The 12930-nt window shown below is 40.6% G+C and overlaps 1 protein-coding gene across 5 annotated transcripts in view; it reads left to right on the top strand.

Moving 5' to 3' along the window:
* Positions 1–12930, top strand: part of ARHGAP26 (Rho GTPase activating protein 26) — a 316385-nt gene that overhangs the window by 271106 nt on the left and 32349 nt on the right. The window lies entirely within an intron of this gene.

The raw sequence follows: 12930 nt of genomic DNA on the forward strand, positions 1-12930 counted from the left end.
TGTCGGCGGGAGAGTATCTCCCGCCCTAAGTGACTTCCTGAGGGTCACACTGGAAGTCTCTATCAGAGCAGGAATTGAACCTGGGTATTCTGTAGCTGAGGGTACAGGTATCTCCTGATGCCATGCATTTGTGGAAGGAAAAGTCTACAACTCGATGCATCCATTCTAGCTATGTGGATACCTAGGGAGGTGGTGGAATCTCCTTCCTTAGAGGTTTTTAAGGTCAGGCTTGACAAAACCCTGACTGGGATGATTTAGTGGGGGATTGGTCCTGCTTTGAGCAGGGGGTTGGAGTAGATGACCTCCTGAGGTCCCTTCCAACCCTGATATTCTATGATTCTGTGTTAAGTTATGAACATGCATTGTTCCTTCTTACTATTTGAATTGCCAGCAAATGTCAAAACATTACTAGTGATTTTAAAATGAATGTCTTCTCTTTTTGATTTGTACGTGGGAGTGGGGAGTTTTGCTTTTGATAAAGGGAGGCACTTGATTCTAACTGTAGGAGTGGATGAACCACAGTGGAAAGGAAATGTCAGTTTTCATAGTCAGAACAAGATAATGTATTGGCTGTAGAGAACCCATCATGTGTATGTTTCAGATCCATTGCCTATAAACCATGTCAATTCAGGATTACCTAGAACAGCAGACAAGGGAAGGCCTCATTTGATTACGTCTTGCGATGCTGTATGTGGGTTTCCCAGACAGAAAGACGAAGAATAAACCCCGTACACTGAGCCTCTAGACCTTATAAGTAAATAAGTACATAGGGGCTGCTTCTTTAGTATGTGTCTAATTCTATTGTTACAGACCCATCGATTTCAGTGTAAAACTTTCTGATTTAGCTGCATTTCATGATTTAGAGCAGAGGTAAAGAAAGACAGGTCTTGGCTTTGGATTCAGAGGGAAGAATGATGCTGCATATCTTACAAACAGACCCAGAAATGCCTGAGTTTTCTTACTTAAGAAGAAAAGCCAGATGTGCCCAGTCTCTTGTTTAGATAATTCTAAATGACACACATATTAGAAGTATTCTTTTTTTTCTTTTTCCAGAAAAGGCTATTTATTATAAATGTGTGTGTCTGTGTGTGTTTCTGTTTATTTTTTAAAAAACCCACTTTAACTCAGGAATCCCAGGTTGTGCCCACAGGTAGCAAATCCCATAAACGCTAATGATCCAAGGGGCTGGCAGACACCTTTAAATCCATTTCCTGAAAAACAGAAGCAGCACACTTAGTAGGTTTTGTAGACATGTAGTTTTGAGGCTCAGACAGTGGTGGCAACAAGTTTTTTTTCAATATGTATTTTACATAATCCTATCCTATGCCGTGTTTAAATAATCCTGGGTGTGTTTCACTTGCTTTTTTATGCTACTGTACGGTATTTTAAGACATGTGAAAAAGAGAGATACTTTTAGGCCACAAAACCAAGGGTCTTGTTTTGGGAGGGCAAAGGGAAATTACAAACCTTCATTTCAGGAGAGAGATATTTAAGGCTGTTAGGTCAAAAAGAAGTACCCAGTATCTGGAGAGGATGCCAGCTTCATGCGACGGTGTGTGCAGCAGTTTGCACCCGCTTGTTTGGACCTTTGGGTCCACAGAATGAAAAGTCTGGCACATGGGTGGTATATCTGTTTTTCTGCTGTGTGGACTTTTCCCATCCCCTTGATTTTGGCACAAAAACATATTAAAGCTTTAGCCTTCTTTCATTTTTAAAATTCACACTTGATTTAAAATCCCCCCCCCCCCCCAGATTAAATTTCAACACTAAATCAGGCGTTCTAATAAGAAACGTCCCTCCTCTTGCCAGGCAGAGAGAGAGAGAGAGTGGTTCGGCAGCTAATTCCATGTGAACGACAAGTCATATGCCAGAAGATTCTCAGAACATCTACCTAGTGATACCAAGGCTGACATGTCAGGCTGAGTCCCTTTTTGTTAATATGAACAGAAGCGCCTTTTCCTTTCACAGTGGGAATAAACGGAGCGTTGACCACGAACGCCTCCCTTCAAACACTGCTGCCCATATTAGTTAGGCCTGCGAGCCCGGAGCCAATCTGATGCACGGATAATGCTGACAGTGTTCAGTATTTTTGCAATTACTTCCAAGTCTACTTCTGCTGCCTAGGCCTTTTCACATTTTCGCCTCTCTCTGGACATTTCAGTACTATCTACTCAACACAGCACCATACTATTTATAAGGTCTACTCTAGAAACATTTCAGGGTGCTCCATGCAAACTAAATTACACACCATAGAACTTGGCTCTAGTGATGATTAAAAGGAGTGCCTTAAATTTGACTATACACTTAAAAAGGCAGCTTCCGTGAAAGCCTAAGGAAGAAAATGTATAGACCTCACATCCCTTCCTTTCTTAATTCATGTAATTAGGGTGGAGATGACTGCATACCAGTGCCTGCTTCAGAGAGACTGACTGAGGCACATATTGTCAAAACTCTGGCTAATGGAAAGTTTACTTTTAAATAAAATCATATTGAAAACACGTTAAGGGCATTTTGGGGAAATTGATGTAGGACTAGGAAGCAGGGATTCTATAACAAAGCTTTCCCTAGGGAAATTTATGGAACAACGTATGCTTTTGTCATCCATATGAATGTTTATTTGAATTAATATGTGCATGGATCTTAACCTTACTTTCTCTGCTGGACTACGTTTTCTGTTTTATTTTCCTTTTCCTTTCCTCTCTCTCCTTCTGGCTTGGATTGTGCAGGAACCTCAGATCCCATCCTGTGCTTATCTTTATGCCACCTGTCAACCATAAAACCTTCACCCCCAGCCCAGCTATATGAATGCATCTCAGTCTTCACCTGCAGCACTTCTGCTTATTCAGGATCTGAGCTTCTCATAAGCAGTGTCTTCCTACAGTGGCCTTAGTCAGAGTTTGAATGGGAATCCCTAGAAGCAAAAGGCTAGTAAATTAAACAAATCTGTTTCCCATGCATCGTCATCACCAACAAAGTGTTAAGAAATGGAATAGCTCTGTGTGCACGTGTTCATTGGTTCCTCCTTTGCTGTTCAAAACTAATGTCTAGCCTGGACTTCTCCTGGTTTAAGTCCTTTCTTGAGTAGTGTGTGCCTGTTTTCTGAAGGAGGTGTCAGTTTCCATCTGTACCACATAGGCACAGAAAATGCTGTAACATGTAAAACCTTCATATTTGCTCACCATTGGCAACTGCCAGTCATGAACGAGCTAAAGAGCTGACAGATGATAGGGAGCATGCGCTGGATTCATATTGAGACCACCTTCAAGAAGAGTTTTGTCGCTTTTTCTATTCAGCCCTCTAAAAACCTTCCTCCTCCTCCTCCTCCCATTGTCCTTTGCCAGGCGGCCTTGTTGTTCAGCTGGATCTGATTTCTCAGTAAAACACTGACAATTTCCCCTAAAGGGGCAGGAGGAAAAATAGAACTGTTCAGTCACAAAGACATCCTGTCTTACTCTGAAAGAAGATCCTTGTGCTTAATTAACGTCATAAATTAGCTGGTGCTGTAACACCATCACTTTAACATAAAATGGAGGTAATATAATCTCATTGGTTCTTTTTGTCATTGTAATGGATCCTGACCACCAATTAATTTGCTCTTGTATGCTTTCAGTTCAGCTGCATTATGGTTGTGAACAAGCTGCTGTGCAGACACAGTTGACAAGGGCGTGCTAAACTATGAAATTATCGGTAGCATAAGACCCGCTGCCAATTGCTTGGTTTTTCTTTTTAAGGCTTTGCTCCCTTCCCTGTCACCTGCTCTCGTATTCCGAGTTCCTTACCCAGCTAACGGCTCTGAAGCTGCACCCACATGTTGTTGGTGGCAGTAGTTGTGCGTGATGAGAATGCCAGCTATTTCTGATGTGGACTACATGCTTGCTGGGAGTCTCACCATGTTCCTGAGAATTTTGCAGACTAGGCCCGTAGGAGGATCACTTTTTTTTTTTTTTTTTTTTTTTAAGTACAGTCTTCTCATTACTCAAGCGTCCGTACCCCCCCGTCTTTTAGTTTAAAGATGGATGAAAAGGAGCTGGGTGTGTGTGTGTGTTTTCTTATATAAGAAATGAGTGTTCTGAAGGGAGATGGCTGACTGCATATGGAAATGGAAAAACATTAAAGCAAACAAAAAAAGTAAAGTACTTTGCTCTCTTAGCTGCGATTTCTGCCTCTCCCCCACTTTTTAAAAAATATTTTCAGTATAATTTTGTTTTCCATCCACTTTACATGTTGTGATTTGACAGGCTTTTAGTAGAACAATTCATAACACTTTTAAAGGTTCAATAACCATGAATTTGTTCAGTATGCTCTCCGGTAGCATCAGCCTTTCAGTATCAATATGGATCCTCTCTCTCCCCACCTTTCCCCCAATAAGCACTGGTTGCTAAGGATTTGTGCAGAACAGTTCATGAGAATTTAGAAACAGACATAGATTCAGAAAATGACAAATGTCAAGACTGAGCTTAAACTCCTTAAATGAAATGCACAAAGGCATTGGGAATGCTCCAGCCTATATTAATTTGCCCTCTGATATCCCACTTCATGAAATAACCAAGCCAAATAACATTCTGTTGTCACATTGCTCATACTGAGTACATAGACTTCAGAGATTAAATCTCTAGCACCCTAGCTTGTATTTAGTGTGTTTTGCAACTGGAAAAATATGTGTATGTATCTATGGCCTTAATTTTGTATTTGACGTGATTTGAAGCATTTTTCAGGTCTGTTTTCATAGGACTGTGCCCTATTTCACATCGTCTACAATTATTGTGCAATATCATAGATCTAACCCAACATGACTGTGCATTGACTGTGAGACTCTAAAGAGGACCGTATGGTTTGCAATTAGAAGTGAAAAGATAAATACAGTGTCCAGTAGTGTCAAAAATGTAAAGTCATGGTTTTTTAAAAAAAAGTCTGAATTGTGGTTAACTAATTGCAGGCGAAAGGGAAGTGAAAATATTACATTTTAATCTTGATACACAGGACAAAGAAATTAGGATGAAATTCACCCCAGTTGAGTGATATATAGGCTATATTAGGGGCGTAAGCTCTTAACATAGGTCTTGAGTGAGCCTGAGACCTTACATGGGCCCCCTGCAGGAATATGAATTCTACCCATAGAGCATTCTTGAAGTATTATAACATGATAAGAGAGGCTAGATGGTTTAGGGCTTGATTCAAAGACCATTGAAGTTGATGGAAAGGCTCCAATTAATTTCAGTGGTCTGTGGATCCGATTGTTAATGGACTAAGACTTGGAGCTAGAATCTCTGAGTTCTAGTCCAAGACCTGACAACAGCTTGCTGTGTACCCTTAATATCTTTGTCTGATTTTCCCCTTCAGTGAAATGGGGTATTCTGATAATTGATTATCACTGGTTGGATAAATGTCCCTCTTTCCTCCCCCCCGCCAAAATGAAACCCCTCCACCACTACCAAGGAATACTTTCGATCCAAAGCCAAAATAACAGACACATTCTGGTGTGCGGCTAGAAAGCTTTTGGTTTTCAAGTTGTTGATGAAACTTGAATTCTTCCTTCCAAGGCTGTGATTCCCTTCTTTACAGGTATATTTTTGCCCCCATTGTTCATTTGTGCCAAGAAAAGGGAGGCCGGTCCTCTGAAAATTTAGACCTTTTGGGCTGATTCTCCACTCCTCTGAGCTTTGTTGGATGAAATAAATCGATAAAAGGGCAAATGAGAGCTGTTTGTGGCTCCCTCATCCTGAGCCGTGAGACCCCAGTGCAAGTGTGGGCTGCAAAGGAACAGTTCTGTCTTACACTACTGGCATGACATCCTCGAGAGACCACACACAGGTAGAGGATCTCATGGAGCTCTCCCCTCCTGGTCACTATCCTGAGGGTGAGGATGGCGAGCACTGGAGACAGTTTTACTGCTTCTACCAGTTTTACCCCAGCAGAGAGTCTCTCTACAAAGGAGGAATTCTCCACTGGCCATCTCCCACTACGTTAAGACCATTTTCCACCACTTCTGTGTTGCAAAGTGGCTTCAGTGGACCAGAGTATCCAGCCTAGTACACCTCTACCCCGATATAACGTGACCCAATATAACACGAATTTGGATATAACGCGGTAAAGCAACACTCCGGAGGTGCGGGGCTGCACACTCTGGTGGGTCAAAGCAAGTTCGATATAATGCGGTTTCACCTATAATGCAGCAAGATTTTTTGGCTCCCGAGGACAGCGTTATATCGGGGTAGAGGGTATGTGCAGAACAGTGTGTTTCTCTGAAAAGTTTGGTCACATGAAGACGACCATCATGATGAGATGAGAGCTTTAGATTCAAGGAGGATTTTAGTTTCCTTCACAACCGATGGGGTAATAATGGAGATTTTGCAAGGACTCCTAGCTGCTGATCGATTTAACTTTTAAAGTTACTCCGGAAAACTAGTTGTTTCTGAATGAAATAAAACGATAGTGCATTGAGTGTCAGAGCAAATGTCCCATCCAAAAGGAGAGGTACCCAGAGGGATATACCAGTTTTCCCTAGCCGTGAGCAAACCTTTTGATAATTAATGCTTCTTAAACCTTGGAGAGTTACCTTGTGCATTAGAAGAAACCGCTAATGAAAGAAGATGCTAATAAGATGCTGCCCCTGATTTACGAACCCTTCCCCCTTAAAATGCAATGTGGTTTTCCACTGGCATATACAACCATTCCATTAATAATTAACACCTTTAATGGGGTTTGAAAGCATTTAGTTCAACACAAAATCTACTAGCTTGATTTTTAATCTCACTGAAAGCCTTTTGGGCAGACATAGAGCAGAGACACTAGTTATTCCTACAGAAGAAAATACAGCTTCAAAGAAAATGTGTAGAATAAGTCAGGATATTTAGGATCTAGGCTGGGTGGTGTGAAGGAACCAGACACAACTGTTAGCCCTGAAATCAGGGGTCTGTTTCTCCTCTCTTACATCTGAATATCTCCATTGACTTAAGCGTAGCACGCTCCAGTTCTACTCTAGTTTAACTGACAGAATAATCAGTCCACCTGGTGGGGGTGGGGAGAGGTCAGAGCCCATAAGGAGAGGTCTGATTTCAGGAGTAAGAGTATCCCTCTGCACCTCTTTTGAGTGCATGTGTATGCATGTTGCACAGGTATGAGGAGAGGGCTGAAGGTTTGATGAGTCTGGGTCTCATTTAGTCTTAATACCATCCTGTAACAGCAGAGTTTTGTTGGTGAACAGTGTTGTTCAGTGGTGTAGATAATAGATAACTTGTGTCACCACTGCTACTAGATGTAATTGTGAGACAAGAGAACACTTCCTCCCACCTGGACCATTCCACAGTGCTTATTCATTTGAAAATACACCCTCTAATGAATCACTTTTCCATCCTGCCTCTCAGCGTTTTCGCTCATCTACACTGGGAAGCGCTAGCAGGCTAGTGATGGTAGCACATTCATTCCAGACTTCCAAGATGACCTGTAAATATTATGAGACGTGATTTTCTATAGAATGGACCAATAAAAAAATCAAATGTTCTTTCTTTTGTTTACGTCAGAGGATGACTCCCGTATGTACAGCTATGCATTTGGGAGTAGGATTCGGCCTAGTCTCTCTATCGTTCAAATACACATTGTACTGCTATGCATTTAGTGCTGATGAAACTCCTCAGCATTGCTAAAGCCTGATTAGCAAAGCGGAGAAACATTTTCAACTTGTATCATATGGGAATGTGAGAAAATATGCCAAGCAGAAAAAATAAGAGGGCAAACCAACGTGAAAAGCATCTTGAAGACTGTGAAGACGACACAGGGCTGAGCTAGCTGTGTTATAAAAGGGAGGGGAAGATGGACTACACTTACGGGGGTATAGATATAGATGTAATAAGGGCTACTGTTGAAGAAGCCGTTTCGGTAGGACTTGTTTGGCAGATGATAACAGAATCCTTGGGCTACTGGTTTCTCTACTCTTGACACGTAGGGGTGCTTTCTTTTTCTGTTGAATAACTGTGCTGCTAGATAACACTTGTGGTAGAAACCCCTTGAGATGGATTTAGCTTTACCTCTGTTACATTTTAAGGTATCATATGAAGTAAATTTTTTAAAAGGCATTTTTTTGTTTTAACTGAGAAACTCTTGTATCCTGCATAAATGACTGATACATATGAATGAAAACCAGTAGATCGGGATAACCAAAGTGCAGCCCACTGAGCAGTGACAACCTGAGGGAGTTTGCAGTGCCATTTTTAACATGGAGCTGCAGCCTGAGTAGATGATGGCATTGCAATGCAAGCAAGCTTCCACCCTAATGGATGTGGAGTGTACCTTGATCAAGATGCAGTATTGCATGCTGGAGTCATAGTCTCTATAGGCTAGATCTCTGTATTATATTTTAGGGCAGCTGGTCTGAGGTTCATTTTATTTATGCAGAGTAGCTTTGTCCTTCAGAAATTTGCTAACATGGCCCTCAGTTGACAAAGTTTGAATACCCTTGCATTAGCTAAATTGTGCAACAGCTACCCTCTGGCTGTTGCATTGAGAGAGCCTGAAGCTTAGCAGCTTTGTTTTGTAGGAATGGAATAGTGATAACATTGATTTTTTTATATACAGTCCAGTATTGATAGAGAACACAGCATGGGGATACTCAGTATATTATAGAGCTGATTCATTGATGGGCGATTTCCATTTATTGATAGGCCGTTCCCGTTCACATGTAAGCTATTTTTATGCTGGAAACAATTATTTGAATCCTGAGTTCCCTAGAAAATCATTTGAAAAGCTTCTTTCAGAAGAACTGATGTTATCCTGTGAGCCAAATGAATAAAGCGGTGAAATTTGTCTTGAAACCATGCTGGGGATAATTATTTAGACCCGTAAATGGCTGCAAGGTTTGAGCTGTGTCACGTAAATGTCAGAGAGACTAGTAGGTAGACTGGCAGGGTATGGGGAGGAAGAGAGAGACAGGATATGGATGGGGGCAGCGGTTAGAGACTTTAGATGCAGCAACTGGAAATGAGATCAAAATCTGGAAATAAAACTAGGGCTTTTTACAAGTTAAGGCTGCAATTAAACACAAGGATGGGAAGATAATAAGATGTACAGCAGACATGGGAATAAAGAAGGGACATTTGGGATGAAAATCCTTCTGCTACAATTTTATTCATTTCTAATCATACCTTTTTGGTTGCAGTGTGGAATTTTCAAAGGGGCTTATCGGAGTTTGATACAGAGTGCTCACTGAAAGTCAGTGGGTGCCAAAATCCTTCATGCTCCTTCGAAAATACCATTGCCAGTGCATATACTGTTATTATTCCATGGATTTCCACAGTTGCACGTCACTGTTGCTATTCGCATTCTTCAACGTTTGCTCAAGTAGAAGGCATGGAATGAACATGAAAGAAAGCTCTAAAGCAGTGGAATATTTTGGGCTGCCAACTCACGGAATTCCTTCTCCTGCAGCTATTTGTGAAAAGTTAATATCCCGATTTAGAGATTCTAATTTCAGCCACTGGAGTCAGATTTTTGTTTCCGGGTTTTGATATTTTGGGTTCCTAGCAATTCTTTTTTCTGTTTTATTTCCCACTATGCACAAAACCAGAAGTGCTGCCTGCAAGCTACACAAGGGTAAATAAATAAATAACTTCAGATGGAATGTCACTTTTGCACATACAGTTAAAATGTACAGTTGAATTCAGACAGCAATTGGTATTTTCAAAAGCCCCACTGCCTCCTCTGAGATTCCTGTGAAAGAGAAAGAAAGGAAATCAGTCCATACAAAAATAACTGCTTTCCAAGATACAAAGAGATCCCAGAATAGTGTTTGTTTATTCAACTACCCTTGCTTGCCAAAGAGACATAGGGAAAGCATAGGCTCTGTGGCTGCATAACTGGAACAGTTGGACAATATTCAAGCAGTATGTTAGAGTAGGTTTTAAAAGGAAAAAATAAATAAAAGCATATTGATAGGGAGGAGGCCATTAACTTGTGTGTTGATCACAGAGCTGGTAGGCATGAACATAATATGGCACAGTCTACAATCCTAAAAACACAATCTCTACTTCATGAAGAGGTTTCCTGTAAAGATTCTTACAAAATTACTTATAAGACTGAGCAGAGAATAGCTTGGTCAGCTTGGACCAAATCAACCCTGATGCAACTCCACTTGAAGAGAGTTGTGTAATTCAATTGAAATGGGATCATTTTTCCATTTTATATAATGCATATCTTCATTAATTATTATTTTCATTGATCGGTTTGATAGGCACCAACAGTGTTTTCTATGCTATCCAAGACCCACAGTAAAGCCAGTCCCTGGCCCAAACGGCTTACTGTAACAGCTTCCTAGACAAAGGTTAGTTTGAGAGATGTGCTCCTTACTGTAAGTTTTTTAAAATAAAATAACCAAATAGAAATAATTTTCTTTTCTGAGAACCTTATTGATTATATTTTATATTGTCATTAGTGCAGTGGACTAAATGGCTAATGTGGAAATACATAGTGGTGACGCAGCTGTCTTTAAGATTAATGAGAATTACATTGTTTCAAAATGAGTTTAATCTCAAAAAAAGTGTATAGGCCCAATACACCATATAGAGGGAAATGCTTTTAATTATATATTCCTAAATATCCCAGGTCCTGCAATGAACTCTCTTCACTGGGTATTGTAACTACTAAAGACTCACTGGTAAATAAAAGGCCTTTCATAGAATATAAGATTTCCTGTAACTTGTTCTGAAGCTGCAGAATGTCTGGTAGCAAGGCAGCCAGGTGAAGTGGTTGGAGGCAGAGCAGAGGGTGGAATGCTGAGGGGCAGAGTTAAAAGTGTGAGAAACAAACCGTAAGAACCTCAGAACATTGACAGTGGATATTGGCTTGTCCATGAACTCGGGGAAGGAATGAAGGCTGCACAGGAGGGGGAAGAGCATGATCTGCAGGGAGTTACATTTTATTTTCAAGCTACTAAAAGATTAATTCAAACAAAGGAAAGAAAAGGCACCAAAAATTACTCAACAGTATCCTTTAACCTATCACTGAAGTTGCTGATTTGTTTGTGATAAGAGGTTGGCATTTGAAACATAACCTGAAACTGAATAAACATCTTGTCTATCCTATTGACTTTTCTCTCTCACTCTAACAAAATATTCCAGAGTTTGGGCCAGTCCAAATCCTATGATAAGAAACAGAAACCATGAGCTGGAGTCTAGCATAAGATTATTATTTTCAGAAGATTTTTCCTTGTCTTTGTTCTTTTAAAAAAAACTTTTGATTGTGATGTTTAAAAACCACAGATGTTGCCCCTAACACACTTCATGTAATAATGTAAGGAAACCTTGGTTAGAAGGAGCCAGAAGACATGTTTCATGTGCCCATGCTGTTTCCTAGAATGCAGTATACACATGGCCTGGCATTTGAGAAGGACCTGGCCATACTCTTCTCTGTTGTCCAGCCCCCTCTTTCTTAACCGCTCAGAAGGGATTGATTTTCAGCTCCTTTGGGCCATTCGCAAAAGAACAGAACAACTTACCAACTTCATCCAGTGGACCTTGGTATAGCAATCCAAAGTAGGGGGAAACAGGCTTAGCAACAACCTCTGGGAGTCTCTTAACATAAGAGACAGATCCATTTTGCCATTTTCTCCCTCAAACACAAATTTAATCTCTTAAGACTCATCAGCCATGTTATTTTAGCATTGAATCCTCTACTCCACTTCCCTTTAAGTACTTTGTCTACAGTACTGGTGGCTGCCTATAGGTCAGTGGCTGCACCCTCTCTAGCTTGCAGCCTGCACTGCGTATCAAGGACCAATGGAACAAGGAACTTGATTCCTCACAGGGGGCTGAAGCATAAAACCAATCTTTACAAAGTAACCCACCTTGGCATTTTTGTGTACTGCTTGTTGAGGGCCAGTAGCGTTCTCAGTGTTGTACCAAACATGGATTACAATCTAAATTAGACAGACAATATGGTTCAGACACCAAACACACTGGAAGGCTAAAAGATTATTGAGACTTCAGATGGTGCACATTCTTTTAGTGCGGTTGTTACATTTATACTTAGATCCCCTGAAAGGCACAGTTAAGGGAATTTTACTCCACTTCTCTATAAGAGAAGTTTCACTATCTCAGAATTTGCTGTAAGGTGGTTCCACTTTATTCTGACAGGTTTCAGAGAAACAGCCGTGTTAGTCTGTATTCGCAAAAAGAAAAGGAGTACTTGTGGCACCTTAGAGACTAACCAATTTATTTGAGCATGAGCTTTCGTGAGCTACAGCTCACTTCATCGGATGCATACTGTGGAAAGTGCACTAATTTTTTCCACTTTATTCTGTGTTACAACACTAATACTTCAAGGAAAAGTACTGTATCTAATAAAGTATCTAATAAATTCCAGAGCTAACTGAGTTGATTTCTCTTATACAGAGGAGGGAAAAAAGTGAAGTTTAAAGCAAGCCAATTAAAAAAGCAATGGAAAAGTTACAGTAGAAGAGGAAAAGAATCAAAGCAAGCACTGCAAAAATAATGAGCAGACTCTGTTATATGCATATCAACCATTTACATCACCCAGAAACCAGTTGCATCGTGATAGCTTGGTTCATGCTGGAGTCCCAACGGAGGCTTGCTGATCATTTATAAGTTTGACAGCTATAGACCAGTTGTGTTTAGCTGCCAACTATGAGTAATAGGTCCTCTACCTACACTGGCAGAAATCCCATTAGATAGGGCATTGATGCTTTCCTCAATAGCCTTTTGCTGATTTCAGAAAATAAGTTATACTTAAAACTTGGTTTTCATTCATTCTCAGAACAGAGAAAGAGTCCATGTCAGCAAGCTGAGTTAGTCACAGAGAGCATGTGGAATATGTGTTCTGTTGTGGGCATGTTCATGTTGGAGTGAAGGGTCTTTCTTTTTTCATAGTAGGTACCTAAGCTACATGATTTGGGGCATATTTATTGGAGGTTTTTCCTTATTA

Source organism: Chelonia mydas, chromosome 8 (genome assembly GCF_015237465.2).
Source record: "Chelonia mydas isolate rCheMyd1 chromosome 8, rCheMyd1.pri.v2, whole genome shotgun sequence".
Classification (NCBI taxonomy): Eukaryota; Metazoa; Chordata; order Testudines; family Cheloniidae; genus Chelonia; species Chelonia mydas.